We start from the raw sequence: 19,250 nt of genomic DNA on the forward strand, positions 1-19,250 counted from the left end.
AGATTAGAAAAGTTTTCTTCTATCATATGGCATAAAAACTATGAAAGTAAATTTTTTTTACTGATTAATAGATGAAAAAACTCATTGCTAAAATATCCTCAGGTTGTCATGATCACTGAATTATTTAGGGTTTTTGTTATTGTTGAATATAAATTATCACTAATCAAATTTATTGAAATAGGCTTTTTAAATTATGTCCAACAGCTCTGGGCCCAAAGCTATTATCTTTACCCACATGTATGTGCTTTGATATTTTAGTGGTTTAACTTCTTTCCTTAAATCTTTATCCACTTGCAATTTATTTTAATTAAGTTATACACTGAGAGAATCCAGATGTAATATAATTTCCAAATACTGAACCAATTTTCCCTCTCTCTTTTAACATGGAGTTTTTTTTTAGCTATTACATCTTACCATACTTGCATACATATTCTAGATTTTTTTTTAAGTAATGAGGTTTGAACTTAGGGCCTTGTGCTTGCTAGGTAGGTGCTGTACCACTTGAACCATGTCCCGACCCACTTTCAGAGCTTTCCATTCATCTGTTCTTATGCCAGAACCAGTTTAAACTATTGGGACCTTAAACTTTCAAATCTTAGGTCATACATCATGATCTTCTTATGTCACTTGGTTAAATAAATTTATTTTGAGAATAGGTTTTGGTAATTAATCTAATTTATAATTATATACACAGGCTATTATATTTCATCTATATTTATCTACATATTCAATTGGCTTCTTTGTTTACCAACAGCCCTCTTCCCTACGATTTTTCTCAGTGCTTGATTTTCTGAGGAAATACCCCTAGTTTCCTATTACTTGAACATTCTCACACTGCACAGCAAGTTGTCAAGCACAGAATTTTGGGATGGAAACATTACATTCTTAAGGATTCGCTGTAAACTTATGTTTACCACAAAGCCCTGGAAGGTGCCACTCACATCAACACTGTAACTCTACATGATTATTAAAATAACTTTAAAGCAGATAGGAATAAATAGTCTTGCAACAAGTGCATACATTAGATGCTTTTCCAAGAGGAAGAAAATTAAGGGTTTTAAAAAATGTGCTGCTGTTTTCTAACATTAAGAAATTATAATATGAGCACATAAGGCTCTAAACCAGGAGCAATGCTCTGATGGTATCTGGTATAGTTAATGAAGTAAAAAAGAATTCTGTGACCAAATTGGTTTTTGTTCCAATATAGACAACTACTTTTTACTGCCTAGATATTACTACTTTCCCTATCCCTTGAAATAAAAATTTGAGATTATTAGAATATATCTAGAGTGTGTTTGTGTGTGTGTGTGTGTAGAGCAGATTATGAGAAGCCTATGAGAACTGGACATAAGCAAGGCGAGATGCAGCTCAACTGTTATTCCTAAAATGTTTATCTGTAGGCTGAAATTGGCGCAGCCAATTGGCTGCTTCTCCTAAATTGTTTTTGTTCAGAGAAGCAGGAACTCAGATTTCTCCTGTTACAATGTCATGCCCCTCCCAGAGGGAGAACCGCTGCTCCACCCTGTTTACCACTGGATAGAAAAGACTCACTGAAGGAGGACAAGAGGCTTTTGCTTTGTGGGGGGCTTTTGGGATTTTGGCTTTTTGGTGTGGGAGGCTTTGGAAGGGAAAAGAATTGCTGAAGGGAAAAGGAATTCTGAAGGGAAAATGAATTGCTGAAGGAAAAGTGCTGGAGGAAGACTGCTGAAAGGGGAAAATGAATTGAAGGGAGGACTGCTGAAGGACAATTGCTAGCAAGCCTGAGGGCCAAGACATTAAGAAAGCTAAAGAGAGAACATGAGACAGTGCAAGTGTGGGGGCAAAGACTAAGAGAGATTATAAAAAGAAAAGCTAAGAGAAAACATGGGACAGAGAGAGTCTAAGGAAAGAGGTTTGAAGCACGGTTTTAAGGAAGACTTTAGAAGCAAGGTTTTAAAGAACTGTAAAGGAGTAAGGCCTTAAAGAATAAAGACAGAGAAAAGAAGCACAGTAAAATGAAGAGAATAATAGAGAAAAGAAGCAATGAAGGTTGTGCGGCTCCACCCGAGCGCCCAACACACCCAATCCCATTTTCTGTCTGTCTGTCTATCCTGTGTCTTTTCCGAATCTCCATTCTCCCCCAGTTAAGCCCAGTTAGGTTCAGTAATAACAAGGGAGCGGGAGAAACAGCTCGCTCCGTGTATGTGTGTGTGTGTGTGTGTGTGTGTGTGTGTGTGTGTGAATTTTTTGAACTAATATTACCCCCAAGTCAATGAAATTAGAAAAGTTTTCTCTTAGGGCTGGTGGAGTTTCTCAGGTGGTAGACAGCCTGCATAACAAGCTTGAAGACCATGAGTTCAGCCAGTACTTTCAAAAAAAAGAAAAAGAAAAAAAAAAGTTTTCTCCTACTCCTACTTTTCTAGTACTTTCCATGATAAGTCTTAACAACTTTTAGGTGGGCCTTTCATAAGTGCTTAATCAGTTTTGTTCAATACAGCATCATCATGGCTAGAATAGAAGGCACATAGTAAGTGTTCAATATTTAATGATGAACATTTACTGAGTGAATTATTAAAAACTTTTCTATCATTTTTTTCTTTACTTGCTCCATTTTAGGTTTCTTGATCTTTTTTCCTTATCTCAGCAAACTTCTGCATTTTTTCCTTGTTTTAGCTTGTCCCATCTCGGCAGAGGTCATATCCTCATGATTCTTTGAGGACACTAACTTCATCTGCTTGGTAGAAAAAAAATCATTTTCTTCTAAATCTTCAGGCAACATTTTATCCTCCCATGTCTTTCCATAGTGCCCCTTCAATTTTTATTTCTCTTTTTAAAAACTCTCATCCTTACTAAGATAGAAACAGATTCACCAGGACTGACATCTGGCATTTAAAAAAAAAAAAGTAGTTGGATTTTTCAGCCATGTAAACTTCAAAAACAGATTCATGTTCCTAAAACCTGGATTCCAAGCAAACACTGCTCTCATTGGAACTGATCTGAAGATGGACTGCCCAAGCAGGGATGTCTGAACAGGAAGCCAGAGGAACACATGCCATTTGCTGTTTTCTGTGTAGGCTGTAGAGAGCACATGTCCTAGCACAGCCTGCTCACAACGTACTTCTCTATGGATACTACATTCCTCTTCCAAACCTTCTCTATTTCTTGCTTTTTTGTGTTTGGGACATTTTAGTCTCTGAAATGATCTGGAAATATAGGTGCTAATGTGGGCCCCAGTGGGGGGTCTGAGAACTCCAATTCCTTGGTGACATGGCTGCCTGTTGTCCAGCTTCTGTGAGTGAGCACGGCTTCTAGTCTTTTTCTACTCCTTTTGGACATTTTGACCTAATTTAGATTCACAAAGTAAAATAACATGGCATTCAAGATTAAGCTTGGAAGTCCATTCCTGCAAATGAAATAAATTCTCCCTGGACTTTGCCAAAAATCTTTTATTTTTAATTTACAGAACTATTATAAGTTTCTATTTTTCTTTTTAAATATCCTCTTGGGTATTTAATTGCGAGGCAGGGGATGAGAGACCAAGCATTGCTTGTTTTACCACCACCCTGAGATGCTATACATAATATAAGACAAAGAAGAAAAATACATGAAAAAAACTCTGAAGAACTTGTGTTTTAAATTCAATTTATTCACAAAAGCATGACATTGCCCCCACACGTCTACAACAGAATGTCACCAGCTGTAGTTAGCAAGATAGGCATAATTTGCTACTTGCCTCAGTGTCTTGCTTTGTTTAAATACTGGGGTAGTTAAAAGCTGACATTTTAAGCAATAAACTAAGAATGTGATAAAATATATGTTATCCATTATTAATAATTCCATAACTCACCTTTAATTCTACCTCAAAATTGGAATTATATTACTTTGGAATACAAAAAAAAAAACTAGGTAACTTAGAAAAAGGTTCCTGGATTATATCATCTCCATGAGTGAATAAACTACATTAAGGCATTTAACAAACCATATTAAGGCATTTAACATTTCCCAAAGTGTAAGCTGAAAGAAAAAAAATCAGAAAATAAATAATATGTGTTATGAGTAGTAGTGAACATAACATATCTGGAGGACCTATAATTCTTCTAGTATCAAGATATCTACCCCATAAAAATCAAGCCTCAACCACTAACCAACCATACTGGACAGAGAGATTTGTAACCATAAACTCACTCCTTTAATTATCTAAAGTTCACAAGTCATTGCTTTATTTTCAGTATTAATTTTTTGTTACTTAAGATGTTTGGCAAAGCACCTAATTGGTATTAATAGTTATAAAATTTACTAAGTTGTTTATTCTACTATTTGTGAACTAAGCCATTTCACAGGTTATACTCGACAATTAAATTCCTAAGTACTTTCTGAGGAAGCTTTTCCTTAGGAGAAATGGTTATTTCTTCATCAGAATACCAAGAAATACAACTTGGAAACTAAAGTATTTTAAATATGTCAATCCACATTTCATATGCAAAGATCTCAACAGTGTAACTGCTTTCACGCACTCACATGCCCCTTTGGCAGAACAAAATCCTAAAAACACGGATACTGATACTTTAAAAGCCAGTATGGTGCTTGAAAAATTAGTTTAGATTATTTATTTTAATAACTTTTGTTCCAGGCCCCATAAGAATTGCTTCCCATGGATTATCTCATTTAATCCACAAATCGCCACTCTCAGGAGGACCTTACCATGCTCATTTTAGAGATGAGGATGCTGAGTTTCATAGTATAGAAGTGTCATAATGTGCCGAAGGATCACACAGCTTAAGACATACTAGAGCTGAGATTATTAACCCAGGCAAACTTATTCTGGATACCATTCTTCAATCATGATGATATTATCATGTCTTTTGAAGCTATATGTGTAAATTTTGTTGCAGAAAAGGAGAGATTCTGAAACACGTATGTATGCACACATAATAGGCCTACAAAAATACACTCTACCAAGGAGGGCTCATTATTTTGCTTCCATGTTTTCTCTGAAAAATCATGTTAGTACCCAAAAAACATATCCAAATAGTTTTCTAATAATTGTTATAGTATTTACATAGTTAAAAGTCCATAAAAATATTTCATTTTTCCATCTATATTCTTTTATAGAAGCCTTCTAAAATAACTTGGACTGAAATTATTTACTTTTTCCATTATGAGTAAAATCATAAGATAGGAGTAAACTCAAGTACAGGATACATTCCATAGCAGGTTGATCACAACAGAGCTGATAAATGTTTGCCAAGTGCCATAGAAATACAAAATATTGTCCATGATATTCAATGATAAAAGGCTAGATTTTGCTAAGAAATTCCTTAGAGACTGTGACTTAAATTATTTATTACTTGAAAACTACCATAGTTTGTCAATATTAAAAGTCAGATTTGCTGCTAAATTTAAGTATGTCAGATCAAATCAGGAAGGTAAAAAAACCTAGTAAAACCAAGAAGGGGAGCATTCTGTCGACTAACAATTGTCAACTGGGCCCCTGCTTTTTGTAAGATTTTCTGTTACCTGTTTTCGACATGAGTAAATGAAGCTGTCTCATATACACAAAAGCTTACAACCTAGTATGTAATAAGGCATGACAGTGAATTAAAAATGCATGACAACAGTTGAAAATTACAAATGTTATATGATATGAAAAAGGAGTTTAAAAAAGATTAATCATACAAATACATAGAAAAATTATACTTTCAGATTTAGCAACTGATTATATCTTGCTTATTTGCTTCTGATTTCTCTCTTACCTTCTGAATTCTGTAACTTGTCATAAATATAGCTTCATTCATTCACATTCCCTCTCCCAAGAGATAACTTCTATCCTGAAGATGGAATGTATTATTACCACATATCAGCTTAAAACAGCTTCCCTGGCTCTCAACTCAACTACTTGGGATGTGTGGTAGTTTTGGGATCCTTAGAAAGCCACTCACATGTTGAAGGAGGTCCAGGAGGAGTTTCTCCACCTAACCACACAATACTTTGTTTTCTTCTCCTGTCACTGCTTCAATTGTGATCAAGTTTCTTCCACAAGTTCCAAGAGGGGAATGAGGCATAAGCTTCCTTCACTTTTGGCTTTACTTCACCCAGCTGCAAATCCTGAATTTGACTTTTCTGAGGTAGTAGTGTTGGGGAATGTCAACTCATACCTGACCACTTGTCTGCTCTAACTCTGCCCTTCTCCCCATGATGCTTTGTCACCTGAAAGGGCTGTCATTCATTTTTCCTTTAATTCTCAAAGGAAATTATCCTACAAAGTAGCATTCATGCTACTCTCTCTCCTGGGGCCATGGAAGAAAAGGTCAGGAGGCAAAAACCAATTTATTGATCAAAGATGTATCACCAGCTATTCCAAAATTATCACCCTTATTAAATATATAAAGATTTAGGTGTAGTGATAAAAAGAAAAGCCCAAATTATAGACTAATGATAATCATAAAAAAACATGGTCTAAACAAAAAGTTTATTGTTCTATTGAACTAGCTAGCAATAAGTACAGTTTCCTGAAGATTCTTTATTAAGGGAGTACTGAGTGTGCCTAACTTTCTTATTACCAATTTTCACAGTACATTATATAGATATCATTGAAGTCAGTATATTTAGTTTTAGCAGTTATTTGTTGGTAAACAATATACACATAACTAACAATAGCACAGATAGCTACTGTGCTGTTTCCTGGGAAGCCCTAAAAAAAACTGGATCCATGAATATGAATATATTTATACTTTCTACTGAAATTGGAGACAGCAGAGCTAAAATGGCTATAAATTAATGCTTTAGAGAAGAATTTCTGATTCTGTCTTGCTATCATGCTGATAAATCATGTGTGTGTGTGTGTGTGTGTGTGTGTGTGTGTGTGTAAAATCTATTAAGTATGGATTTTGGCAAATACCAAACTACCCTAATTTTACATTTTCCTATAAAATAAGACAATATGAATACTGAAATTTGGTAAAGAAGGCCAATACAATAAGGATTCATTTTCTATAATTCAGGAGAAATAGGGCTGGATTTTATAACAGAGGCATGCTTATTGAAATTCTGAAGTTTAAAAGAAACAAATTTTATGTTCTGTATGGTATCTTCAGGCTACCTGGTCACAAAGACCTCAGGTGCACAACCACTGTGACACTGCCAAGACAAGAAAGACTGTGAGGTACAGCAAGAGAAACTCAGAAACTCCCTATCCAAACACCGCATGCATTTTGACAGATGTGCTCACAAATAAGCCAACAAGGAAACCAAATGAGACAATCAAAACCTGAACAAAGTTCCAAGTTACTGCTTTTTGCCATAGCTATAACCACATGGAAAACTAAAAATTACATTCAATATAGGTAGTAACAACTTTTCTTTCCATAAAAACTTCTTTTCAAAGTGTCTAGTTAGTTCAGTGAAAACCCTTTATATCTTATTAAGCATTGTGGAGAAAAACTATAAAATGCCAGACTTACTTTCTCTTACTGTAGAACAAAGCATTAAAATATAAATCAGTAGACTGTAATATTTTTTAAAAGAGCCTTATTTAGTTTCTATATCCAAGTACACAGCATTTTATCTTACTTACCATGCAGCCTGGTGGCTTTTGAAATTGTTCAGGATGAAGTTCTAATTTTATGCTTCTTTACCTCCTATCCCTTCCTCCTGTCACACCTAATTACTTGCAGTTTCTCAACTGAGTATTTGCATATACTTGCTTTCATCTGCTCATATTCTGCCTCAATCATTGATCCATTTTTAATCATTCATTTATTTAACAAACATTTCTCAAGCTCCTACTATGTGAAAAAAGTAAACACTGAAATATTATTTTGTTAAGAGGAGCCCTACCTAAGTTTTGAAATTAATGTGGTTTTTTTTTTTTAATATTGATGTTCTCTGATAGCCTATGACCTACTCAGGGGCAAAGAACAATACATCACTGAGCTGTCAGGAGACTTTTTCTTCTAGAAGGGCCTAGAATTACTAACCGTGCCCTTTTTGTCCTTTGTTCCAAATAAGACTCACTACACATCAGGTGCTTTTAACAAATGTCTGCTTTGTGAATTCATTTGAAATTTTAAAGCTCACTCCTGTGGTTTCTCTTGAGCTAGAACTAACAAAGAATCTTTTTATATCAACAAATTGTATCCAAATGGCATGGATGATAAAGCAACATGAATTTGAAAAAATATCTGTTTCAGATAAATCACATAATGTTTAAGTGCTTGAAAAAATGCAAATTAATGGATGACTTTAGGTGAAATTATACATTATTTCCTAACAAAACACAGCAGAAAAATTATATTCAACACTGTGTTTACATGGAATAGAACAAATTGTAAGATTATAATACCAAGTACACAGAATATGTATGTAAATGGAACTTGATTCCACATTCCAAATGAATGAAAAAATTGAAATATTTTCACCCCCCCCAAAAAAAGGTAAATGGCAGCACAAATCTTTTTTTGTTTTGTTTTTTAATGCAGCCAGAGAAGCACAAATCTTTTCTAACAGAGAAACTTGGTGACATTACAACTGTTTTACAAATAAGTCCCCAAAACAGAATTTAAATCTACTGGCACGGGTAATAATGACACAGTGGTTTGCAAATCATGTCCCTTCTGTTATTCTACTAGTTGTATTTGAACAAAAAAAAGAAGACTAAAACAATAGAAATTATCTCAAGTGTTAATATAATATATAAACAGTGCACGTGGTCTAGGGGCATGGTTCTAGTTGTAGAGCTCCTGCCTACCAAGTACAAGGCCATGAGTTCAAACCTCAGTATTGCCAAACAAAGTACATAATCAGAAACAATTTATTAAATTTCCATTGAACTATAACAAAATCATTTCAAACTAAGAAATCTGATTATTAGAGGGCTATACTCCAAACAGTTGAAAATGTAAGCTAAATATTGGTTCTTTTTCACATAAGTCTATCCACTAAGGAAGAAAACAAAATCTGTTTCTAATTAGAAACATCTTCAATAACATTTAATTGTGCAATACCTTTTAGAAGCCCAGAAGCACTTCTTTTAGATAAATCACTCCTGATTTCAAGCAAATAATAATCAAGTAAAGTAAAATTCAAAGGTTGTCACATCTCCAAAAGAAAGATAAGTACTTCAGCTTCAGAGCCAGACAGTCTAGATTTAAATCCTGGCTCCTCCACCTACAATCTGAGTGAGTGCATTTAGGGACATTACTTAACTTCTCTGTACCTCAATTTCCTTGTTAAGAAAACTGGGTCCAATAATATCACATATTTCTGAGTTTCCTATTAGGATTAATGAGAAGATAGAAGTAAAATGCTTAAGACAGACCTGAGTTAATGGTTGATATCACCATTATCAAAAGCCCTCCTTTTAGGCATTCCCAAATCATGAAAAACAAGTTTCAACAGAACTCAAAAGGGCTTTGAGTTGTATGTCTGAGGTCTGTCTTCTCCTGACCTTGGTGAGAACTGCCAGTCCAGTCCTGTCATTTGTGAGCTGAGCCTCACAACAGCAGTAGAGTTGAACTTCCATTCCAATAGATCATGTAGAGTCAGAGTTGGGCCAGGACTAGGCAGGCCCCAGGGCTGCAGCACTTGCATGTGACTGAGGGGCTCTAGGATTTCTGACTGGTAGTACTTGCAGTGATTTCTCCTGTGTTGTGACCACTAAGCATGTCCTGGGAAGCACTGCCTGCTGGATGGCAGCTCCTGGCAAAGCACTTAATGGCAACCAGAGTAATAAGCAATGGTAACCAGAGTAACCACAAGGCACAAGGCACTAAGCACTAGGCCTCTTTCCCATTTGTCTGAAACCTCACAAACCAAAAGAGGCTTGGATCAGCGAACAGGATGGGAAATAGCTCCAGTATTACAAGCCAGGTAGTACAAAACTAGATTTAGTTTTATTTCAAAAGCGAATTATTGTGTGTAAGCTGGGCATGGTGGCTTACATCTGTAATCCTAGTTACTTGGGAAGCACAGATCCGGAGGATCATAGTTCAAGGCCAGCCCTGGCTAGGCACAGTGGTACATGCCTGTCATGCCATATGGGAGGTCATAGGTTCTAGGCCAATCAATCACCCCCACCCTCCCAGCCCTCACAACGAGCAAAAACACAAGACCTTACCTGAAAAATAATCAAAAGCAAAAAAAAGAGTTGGGAGACTGGAGGTGTGGCTCAAGTAGTAGAGCATCAGTCTAACAAAGTGTGAAGCACTGAGAATCTAAGCTCAAACCCCAGAACCACAAAAGTAAAGAAAAAAAAAACAATTTTATGTAAGTCCTTGGGTTCAATGCCCAACACTGCCAAAAAATTGTACATTAGTGTCATGAGACAAATTAAATTTATTTTTCCAGTCTCTGAACTCCATAAAACTGTGAGCTATTTGAAGGCAAGGACTATGTCTTAATCCTATGTATAGTGCTAAAGGGTTAATTACAGTGCCTTACACATAACATATTTGAAGAATGAAGTAATGTTATTATCATATAAAATGTTGTTTATAGTCAGGTGTGGTGCTACACACCTGTAATCTCAGCACCAGGGAGGCTGAGGCAGTAAGATCATGAGTTTGAGGCCTGCTGTGCCTAGCTAAAGAACCATCAGAAGGATCAAAAACTTAAGACAATAACTACTCTACTCCAGCCAAATGAAACAGTGAGAACTGTGGCCTCAGCCATGCCACCAAAAGCTGAGTGGTCTGTCCCATCCTCCTGCCTGGGTGGCATCAGTGCAGGCCAGTAGTAAGGCACTGCTGGTGCTCCCAGCCAAAGTGATCAGCAGAGGTCTAGTGCTGGAACTCCTACCCATACCAAGCAATAACAAGGAGCTAAGAAGGTCGAATGAAGAAGCTGAACTTCCACCCTCACCTAGCACACCCTCTTCCTTGCCAAAGCAGAGTCAGAGAAAGACAGAAAAAGCAGAAGATTGAATATGATCCAGAGTCTAATGACATAATGACCAAACTGTTCTGGTTTCAATAGAAAAATCACTCATACTAAGAAAACCTCAGTGCACAAAAGACTCTCAAAAGATGTCAACAAGGCTTGGAATGTAGTTCAGAGGCACAGTGTCTGCCTATCACTCATGAGGCCCTGAGCTGGATCCTCAGCAGTGCAAAAATAAAAATAAATAAGTAATAAGAGCTGTCAACAGAGATTTACAGAATTGTCAAAATTGTTTAACAAGGATTTCAAAGCAGACAGCATACAAATAATTCAATAAGCAATTACCAACATACTTGAAACAAATGAAAAGAAGTAGGAATTTTCAACAAAGACATAGATGACATAAAAATACAGTATAATAACTGAAATTTAAAAAACCATAATGAGTGGTAGTGAACACTTGTAATTCCAGCACTCAGGAGATAGAGGCAGGAGGATTTCGAGTTAGAGTCCAGTCTGGGCCAAGGAAGTGCTGAGACTCTGTCTCAAAAACAAAATAAAAACAAAGTATAAAGCACTGGGTTAAAACTCCAGTACCAAAAAAAAAGCAAGAGGCTGAGTTCAATCCCCAGTACCACCAAACAAACTAAGGGCTGGGGGCATAGCGCAAGTGGTAGAACACTTTCCTAGCATACTCAAAGTCCTGGGTTTCATCCCCCAGCACCACACAAAAAATTAAAAAAAAAATCTTAATGAATGGATTCAACAACAGGATGGAAAAGACAGAAAAGAATTAGTGAGCTTAAAGGTAGAACAGAAATTACTCAATCTTAACAACAGAGAAGAAATAGATGGTGAGAAAAAACTGAACAGAGCCTCAGGGACATGTGGAACTATAACAACGGACCTAATATTCATGCCTGTGGTTTTCCAGAAAGAGGACAAACAGAGCAGACCTGAAAAAATATTCAAAGAAATAATGACTGAAGAATTTCCAAATTTAGCAAAAAGCAAACCTACAGATTTAAGAAATTAAGCAAACTCTAAACAGAATAAACCCAAGGAAATCCTTGCCAAAACACATCATAGTCAAACTTATGAAAAATGAAAAACAGCACCCTACCTATAGGAAAAAAACAATTTGAATGGCAGTGTATTCTCATCAAAAACCAGAGGCTAACAGGATGTGGCAGTACAAATTTCAAGTGCTAACAACAATAACAAAAAACTTGCCAGCCAAGAATTCTGTATTAGACAAAGGAATAATAGGGAAATAAAGACATTCTCAGAAGAAGAAAAAGTAAAAGGAGTTGCAAGCAAACCTACCCTTAAAGAATGGCTAACAGAAGTCTCCTAAACAGAAAGTAAATGATATAGCCAAAGAGACTTGGAACCTAAGAAAAAAAGTGTATCAGAATGGGTTAAAAAATAAGGGGATGGGGATTTAAGGTATGCCTTTTTTTCATCAGTTTCTTAAGTCATATTTGATAATCAAAGCAAAAAACCATAAATTATAACATCATCTGATGTGGTACTCAATTATGTACAGGAAGTATTTGACACATGTATTTAAAAAGTAAGAGAGGGTAAAGAGATCTAAATGAAAGCAAACTTCCTATATTTCACCATTGATAAAATAGTAATAATAGATTGTGGTAAGTCACACATTACATTATAATACCTAGATCAGTGACTAAGAGCAAAATACAAACTGATAAACTCCAAACCAATACAAATCTTATATAAAATTCCTAAAGATTAGGTTAAAAAAGAAACTGAAACCAACAGAATCTCATTGACAAATATAAAACACTATATATCCAACAGCAGTAGAATACATGTTTCTTTCAAAAACCCATAGAATGCTCACCAAGATAAAATACATCATAGCCCACAAAACAAACTTTAACAAATTTTAAAGAACTGATCCTATACAGAGTATTTTCTATGAACACAGTGGAATGCAATTAAATATCAGTAAGAGAAAGACAACAGGAAAATCTCCAGATACTTGGAAATTAAACATTTCTAATTTTCTTTTTTTGGTAGTACTAGAGTTTGAACTTAGGAGCTCATGCTTGCTAGGCAAGCGCTCTACCACTTAAGTCACTCCACCAGCTTAAAACATATCTAAATAAGCCACAAGTCAAAGTAGTCTGAAAGGAAAATTTAATTTCATAGAACTTTTAAGAAAATAAAAATATATCAAAATATGTGGGTACAGCTAAAGCAGTACTAAAAAGTAAATTTATAGTACTAAAATGTCAACATCAGAAAATGTATAATCAATAAGTTAAATTCATACATCAAGAACAGAAAAAGAAAATAAATTTAGGGCAAGGAAAAGGAAGAAAATAAAAAGATAAAAGCAGAAATCAATTAAAATTGAAAATAGGAAAAAAATGGGAAAACTAATGAAGCAAAAAGCTGATTCTTCAAAAAGTAAAACTGATAAACTTTAGCTGGGCACTGGTGGCTCATATCTGTAATCCTAGCTACTTAGGAGGCTGAGATTGGGAGTACTATGGTTCAAGGCCAGACAGGGCAGAGTGTTCACAAGACCCCATCCCAACCAATAGCTGGGTGCAGTGGCATGAGCCTGTCATTCCAAGGTGAATGGAAGGCTGAGACTAGAATGATCATGGTTCCAGCAGAGGCCAGGCCAAAAAAAAAGCTTGTGAGACTCTATCTCAACAGGAAAAAGAAGCTAAGTGTGATGGTACATGCCTTTCATCCCAGCAACCACAGGAAACGTAAAATAGGAGGATTGCAGTCCAAGTCAGCCTGAGCAAAAAGCAAGACCCTATCTCCAAAACAACCAGAGCAAAAAAAGTTGGAAGAATTGCTCAAGTGATAGAGCTCCTTTGTAACAACTGTGAAGCCCTGAGTTCAAACCCCAGTACCACCAGAAAAAAAAGGATAAACTTCTATCAAGACTGATAAAAAGAGAGGACAAAATCACCAATATAAGGAATGACACAGGAGATCCCTATAGATTCTGCAGTCACCAAAAGGAAATGAAGGACGACTATAAACTTTACACTCAGCAATTTGATGACTTTGAAGAAATGAACCAATTCCTCAAAACCCAAAACATTAAAACTCGACCAAGATGAAACAAACTGAAATAGTCATATAATTGTTAGAGAAATTGAATTTGTAACTATAAAGTTTCCAATAAAAGAAATCTGCAGGCTCACCAGAGAATTCTATCAAACAAGGAATCAGCAGTAATCTTACAAAATCTCTTCCAGAAATTAGAAGGGGAACAAAGATCTCAGAAATAGAGCCACATAAATCTGCCCAAGAGATTTTTAACTGCAAAAGGAATTCAATGAATGGTGGTGGTACAACGAGACATCTATGTGGGGTAGAGAGGAACTTCGGCATGTATCTCTTATCTTTTATAAAAATGAAATAAAAGTGGATCATACGTTTAAATGCAAAATATAAACCTATAAAACTTTTAAAAACAGGAGAAAATCTTCAGGATCGAGGGTTAGGCAGTTTTTATACTTGACACCAAAAGCACAATCCATAAAAGGAAAAAAATTAATAAGAAAGAGATTATCAAAAATTTTGGCTCTGTGACAAAAGTCTCTGTTAAGAGGATAAAAAGACAAGCTATTAGCTGAGATAAAATATCTTCAAATGTATCCAATTAAGAATTTAAATCTGGAATGCATAGAACTTAAGCTCAACAGTAAAATAAAACAATCCAAATCAAAGATGGACAAAAGACATTCATTTCACTGCAGAAATACAGATGCCAAAAAAAGCACACAAAAGATGTTCAACATTATTTGCCATTACAGAAATGCAAATTAAACTACAATGAGATTACCTACACACCTGTGAAATAAGTAAAATTAAAAACAGTGATAATACCAAATGCTGATGAGCTTGCAAAGAAACTGGTTAATTATACGCAGCTGATGGGAATGTAAAATTGTACAGCCACTCTGGAAGAGTATGTCAATTCCTTACAAAGCTATCTATTCACTTACCATACAACCCTGTGGTACATCTTGGGTGTTAATTACAGGAACTTACGTACACACACACACACACACACACACACACACACACACACTCAAACACCCTGCACATGAATGTTCATGGCGACTTTATTTGTAATGGCCCCAAACTGAAAACAATGCAAATGTTCTATAGGTTAATAAACTATGGAACCTCAGTGTATAGAATATTACTTGGCAATAAAAAAGAACAAACTAGTTCACACAAAACGGGTGTATATCTCAATAGAGTTATGCTAATGAAAAAAGCCAGTCCCAAAAGGTTATATACTATATTATTCCATTAAAATACATTCCTGAAATTACAAAATTATACATAAATATATATATATATGTATACATATATATATTATAATCCAGTAAAAGAAAGGATGCATTAGTAGTTGCCAGGAGTAAGGAAGAAGGGAAGGGAGGATGTGCTGTGGCTATTAAAATTAGTACAAGGTAATCTTTGTGATAAAATTGCTCTTTATCTTACTGTAGTGGACACATAAATCTACACAAGTAATAAAATATACACATAACTAAACACACATACAATGAGTGCAGGTAAAACTGGTAAAACATGAATAAGGTCAATGGAATAAATATATCAAAGTCAGTTTTCTGCTTATGAAATTATACTAAAATTATAAAAGATGTTACTATTGGGAAAATCTGGTTGAAGGGTATATGGAACCTATTATTTCTTACAACTGCATGTGAATCTATAATTATCTATATGCAGAAATGAACACAGGAAAGAAAGTGAACATGGGTAGCATCCAATCTGATTCCAAGGCTCCAGACATTTTGTAGTAGTCAACAGGCACACATACTCCATTAGTAAATAATTCACAGAACATTTATGAGAAGGAAATGTGAAATGATCATCATTGAACTGAGAGACTAAGCTTTCTAAATGGGACTCTGTAAACTGTCAGAGGAAGATGATATGGATTGGCAGGTTCAATTATTTATCCCTATGTCCTACTTCCCCCGGTTCCCTGGGTGGGAAGAAGCTTCTGATAAAAGAGCAGATCCAGTAAAAGAAAGAAAAAAAAGAAGCTATGTGTTTTTTTGCACATCTGAATGGAATGTTGCGCATGTATCTGAGATCCTGCTACATGTAAGAAAAGATGCTAATACTAGAATCCTCTGCTATGCAGTCACTCCAACTGCATTTCTAAAATTCTGATTCCAATGTATTTTGCTTAAATTAAGAAGCACCAATAAAGATTTCAAAAGACTATGAAAGATCAGTGCAGCAAATTCTGAGGAGGCACATACACAGGTGGTTCTCTCCAAACTTTATTGAATGAAGAACTCTCTAGAACAAGATATGATGAACTAGGTCTGTGTTACATGTAATGAAGTTGAACATGAGAGTAGTTTAACATCAAAAGGTAAGCAAGTTAGTAATTCTCATTGTATAAAACTGTGTATAGCTGTTATGCAAGAACAAAAGTTTGAAGCTCAGCACTTTCACCAATCATGTGTGGTGAGCTTTAACAAAGGCAATTGAAAAAAGTTAAGATTTCTTTTACACATTTCAAAAAAATTAGTTACACAGGTACTATTCAAATTTCCTCCAACTTCTTCTGCTTTCCAAATAAAATCTTAATAGAAACATCAAAAATACTAGTCATTCCAAAAGAAAGAATGCTAAACTCATAGCAAAATACAAAATCTGAATTAATTGCGCATTAAGTAGAGAAAAGTCAAAATGATCAGTTAATGCCAAATTAATGTAAGCACATTTAATAGTCCATCTCTAAGCATTTCTTTTAAGTGTCTCATATTCGTGCTATTTTATGATACTAAAATTCTACCATTCAAGAATTGAATATCTCATAAAAATGAAATTGTTCATGTCAGCAATAGGATCACTGCTATATTCTAAAAAAGAAAAACTAATAATAATTAACAGAACTAGTATACATAATACAATATATAGGGGCAGCTATTTTCGGGGAAAATACTCTACTTATGTAACAGGAATTATACAAATTTTTAAATTTTTGTGGTACTCAGACTGATCCCAGGGCAGACAAGCAATCTACCAATGAGCTATAAACTCCGGCCCAAGTCAACCATTTTAAATACCAACACATACTTCTGCTAATCCATCTCTTCCCACCCACCTGTCCCAGACATCCCCCAAGGAACCCTGGTGATCTAATAATGTTTTTGTATCCTCTAAGTCTCATGAATGAGGTTGTTGAGTACCATCTGCCCTGAAGCCAAGGCACATTTTCAACTGCACCTTCTTTTCTTTAGCAATCAAGCAGAGTTGTGATGTTTTCAAGCACATATCTCAATCTCTAGGTCATCAGGCTGCTGCTGGCACTGACTACTGGTTCTGCCAGACAGCTGCTAGCCTACAGTGGCTGCATATCTAGGGTCCCTCTCTCTCCCTCACCCTCCCTCCCTTTCGGCCTGTCTCTCAAAAATTCTGCTTATCAGCAGAGAAAACAAAAGGCTCTGAGTAGATGTCAGAGCTGGTTCCTGCCTGCCCCTTTTGATGCTGCTATGCACTGTATCCGGCATGATTTTGCTCACTTTAACTGTGGCAGGAAGAACTATTTCTGTCTCCAGGAACCAGCTGGTCCCCAGAAGGAGACATGGTAGCAGAGCAATTGATGAGGAACCACTGGGAAGGGCTCTGCAGATCAGCTGCATCATGGTAAGGATCACTCTCCTCTTTCACATGACTCCTAATGCTCTTAAACAAGACATAGAACAGCTCAATGATGCTTAAGGCAAGCAACAGCATGGACAGCACCACCATGAAAAAGATGAAGATGCTTTTCTCTGTGAAGCCAGAGAGGAAGCAGTCTACCTGATGTGAGTGATGTGAGCAGGGGTCCCATTTCCAAGTGCAAACTGCACTTGGGCTAAACCCCTAAATGTACCACTGGATCAGCAGGAAGGCCACCCTGATGATAGACTTGAAGATACTGATGATGTAGGTTCACAGCAATCCCCTTACCATGCATTTTCACATTACTATGTTCTTCAGCACCATACTTGAGCTTCCTCAAGGCAATTTCTTGCTAATGCACCTCCATACTGACACTATTAGTTTGGGCAATTCTGAGTTCCCCCTCTTGCTTGTTCAACTTCTCTTTTTTGCACACCACACAGAACAACAGGTACCAAATACAAGAGTGTGGGCACACACAGAAGTATGATCTGCAGGACTCAGAAGCACATAAGAGATTGGGAAAGACTGCACCTAGCAGACATTTTCACAACCAAGCTGTTGAGTATTACAAAAAAAAAAAGCAAAGTGCTAATCGCTAATCATTCCAGGACTAAGAGCCAGTGGTAGAGTAGGCATGAACCTTATCCAGAAGTTGGCCCTAAGGTACTCTAGTCACTCATGTTGCCTGTTAACTGTTCTTTCACTTAAAAGAAGTGAGCACACCAAGTGATTGCACACTGTGGAGAATGAAGTAGAAAGAAAAACTAAGTTCAAGAATAACTGTCTAAAATTTAAAAGCCTGCTGCTGTTTGGTACCTTTCTCACTCCTTCCCTTAATGAAAGAAAACCTCTGACACCAGGTAAAAGTGTATGTGGATTCATTTTCATACATGGTAAGTACTTCTACATAAGGATATACATATATCTATAATAGGTCAAATTATATAAATGGGAGAACAAAACAGACAAATTTAAAGGTCTCAAGACCTTCAATTCAAGAATACAATAATCTCCAAAAATAAATGAGTCAATTGTTTGTACACTAACAATTCATATTCATATATGGACTAATTTATCTTCAAAAATATTAGGGCCGACATCTCCCAAAGAGGTAGTAATAGTCATTCAACCATTATTTATTCAGGTGCCAAGTATTATAATAGGAATTGGTTCCCACTGGTGAGTAAAACAGACAAAATTCTGGTACTTGTGGAACTTACAACTAACTGGAAGAAACAGATAATTAAAAATATAATATTTTAGATCTAAGACATAATTGATTATAAGATAAACCATAATTACACTTACTATTCAGAAAGTAATCAAGGTATCCAGTGTAAGATACATCCCAATTCCAGAAATGGGGGCGGGGGTTATATGTTAGATCCAAAGGAAAAGGCTCAGTGAGCAAGTGAACATACAATTGCAAATTTAAACAAGTGCCAAGAACAAACAACTAGGAGGCCAGACTGATTAGAGTCAGCCAAGCAAAAAGTAGAAAAAGTGTTGCTATATGTGAAAGCAGCAGCTGATGTAAAAATTTTAAGGGGAAGAACTTACTGTAGTCAAAGAACTAAAAGGCAGGCAGTGTAGTTATGGGGTAGTGGGCAAAGGAAGAAATAGCACGGTCTGAAATTAGTGCCATAGGGAGGTTACCTCAGGCATTCACACAG

General features: G+C 35.9%; 1 protein-coding gene and 1 pseudogene across 2 annotated transcripts in view; both read right to left on the reverse strand.

Moving 5' to 3' along the window:
• Positions 1-19,250, reverse strand: part of Cdkl5 (cyclin dependent kinase like 5) — a 165,589-nt gene that overhangs the window by 69,574 nt on the left and 76,765 nt on the right. The gene's annotated exons all lie outside the window — the stretch shown is intronic.
• Positions 13,196-19,242, reverse strand: LOC109689195 (gap junction alpha-1 protein-like; annotated as a pseudogene).

Source organism: Castor canadensis, chromosome X (genome assembly GCF_047511655.1).
Source record: "Castor canadensis chromosome X, mCasCan1.hap1v2, whole genome shotgun sequence".
Lineage (NCBI taxonomy): Eukaryota > Metazoa > Chordata > Mammalia > Rodentia > Castoridae > Castor > Castor canadensis.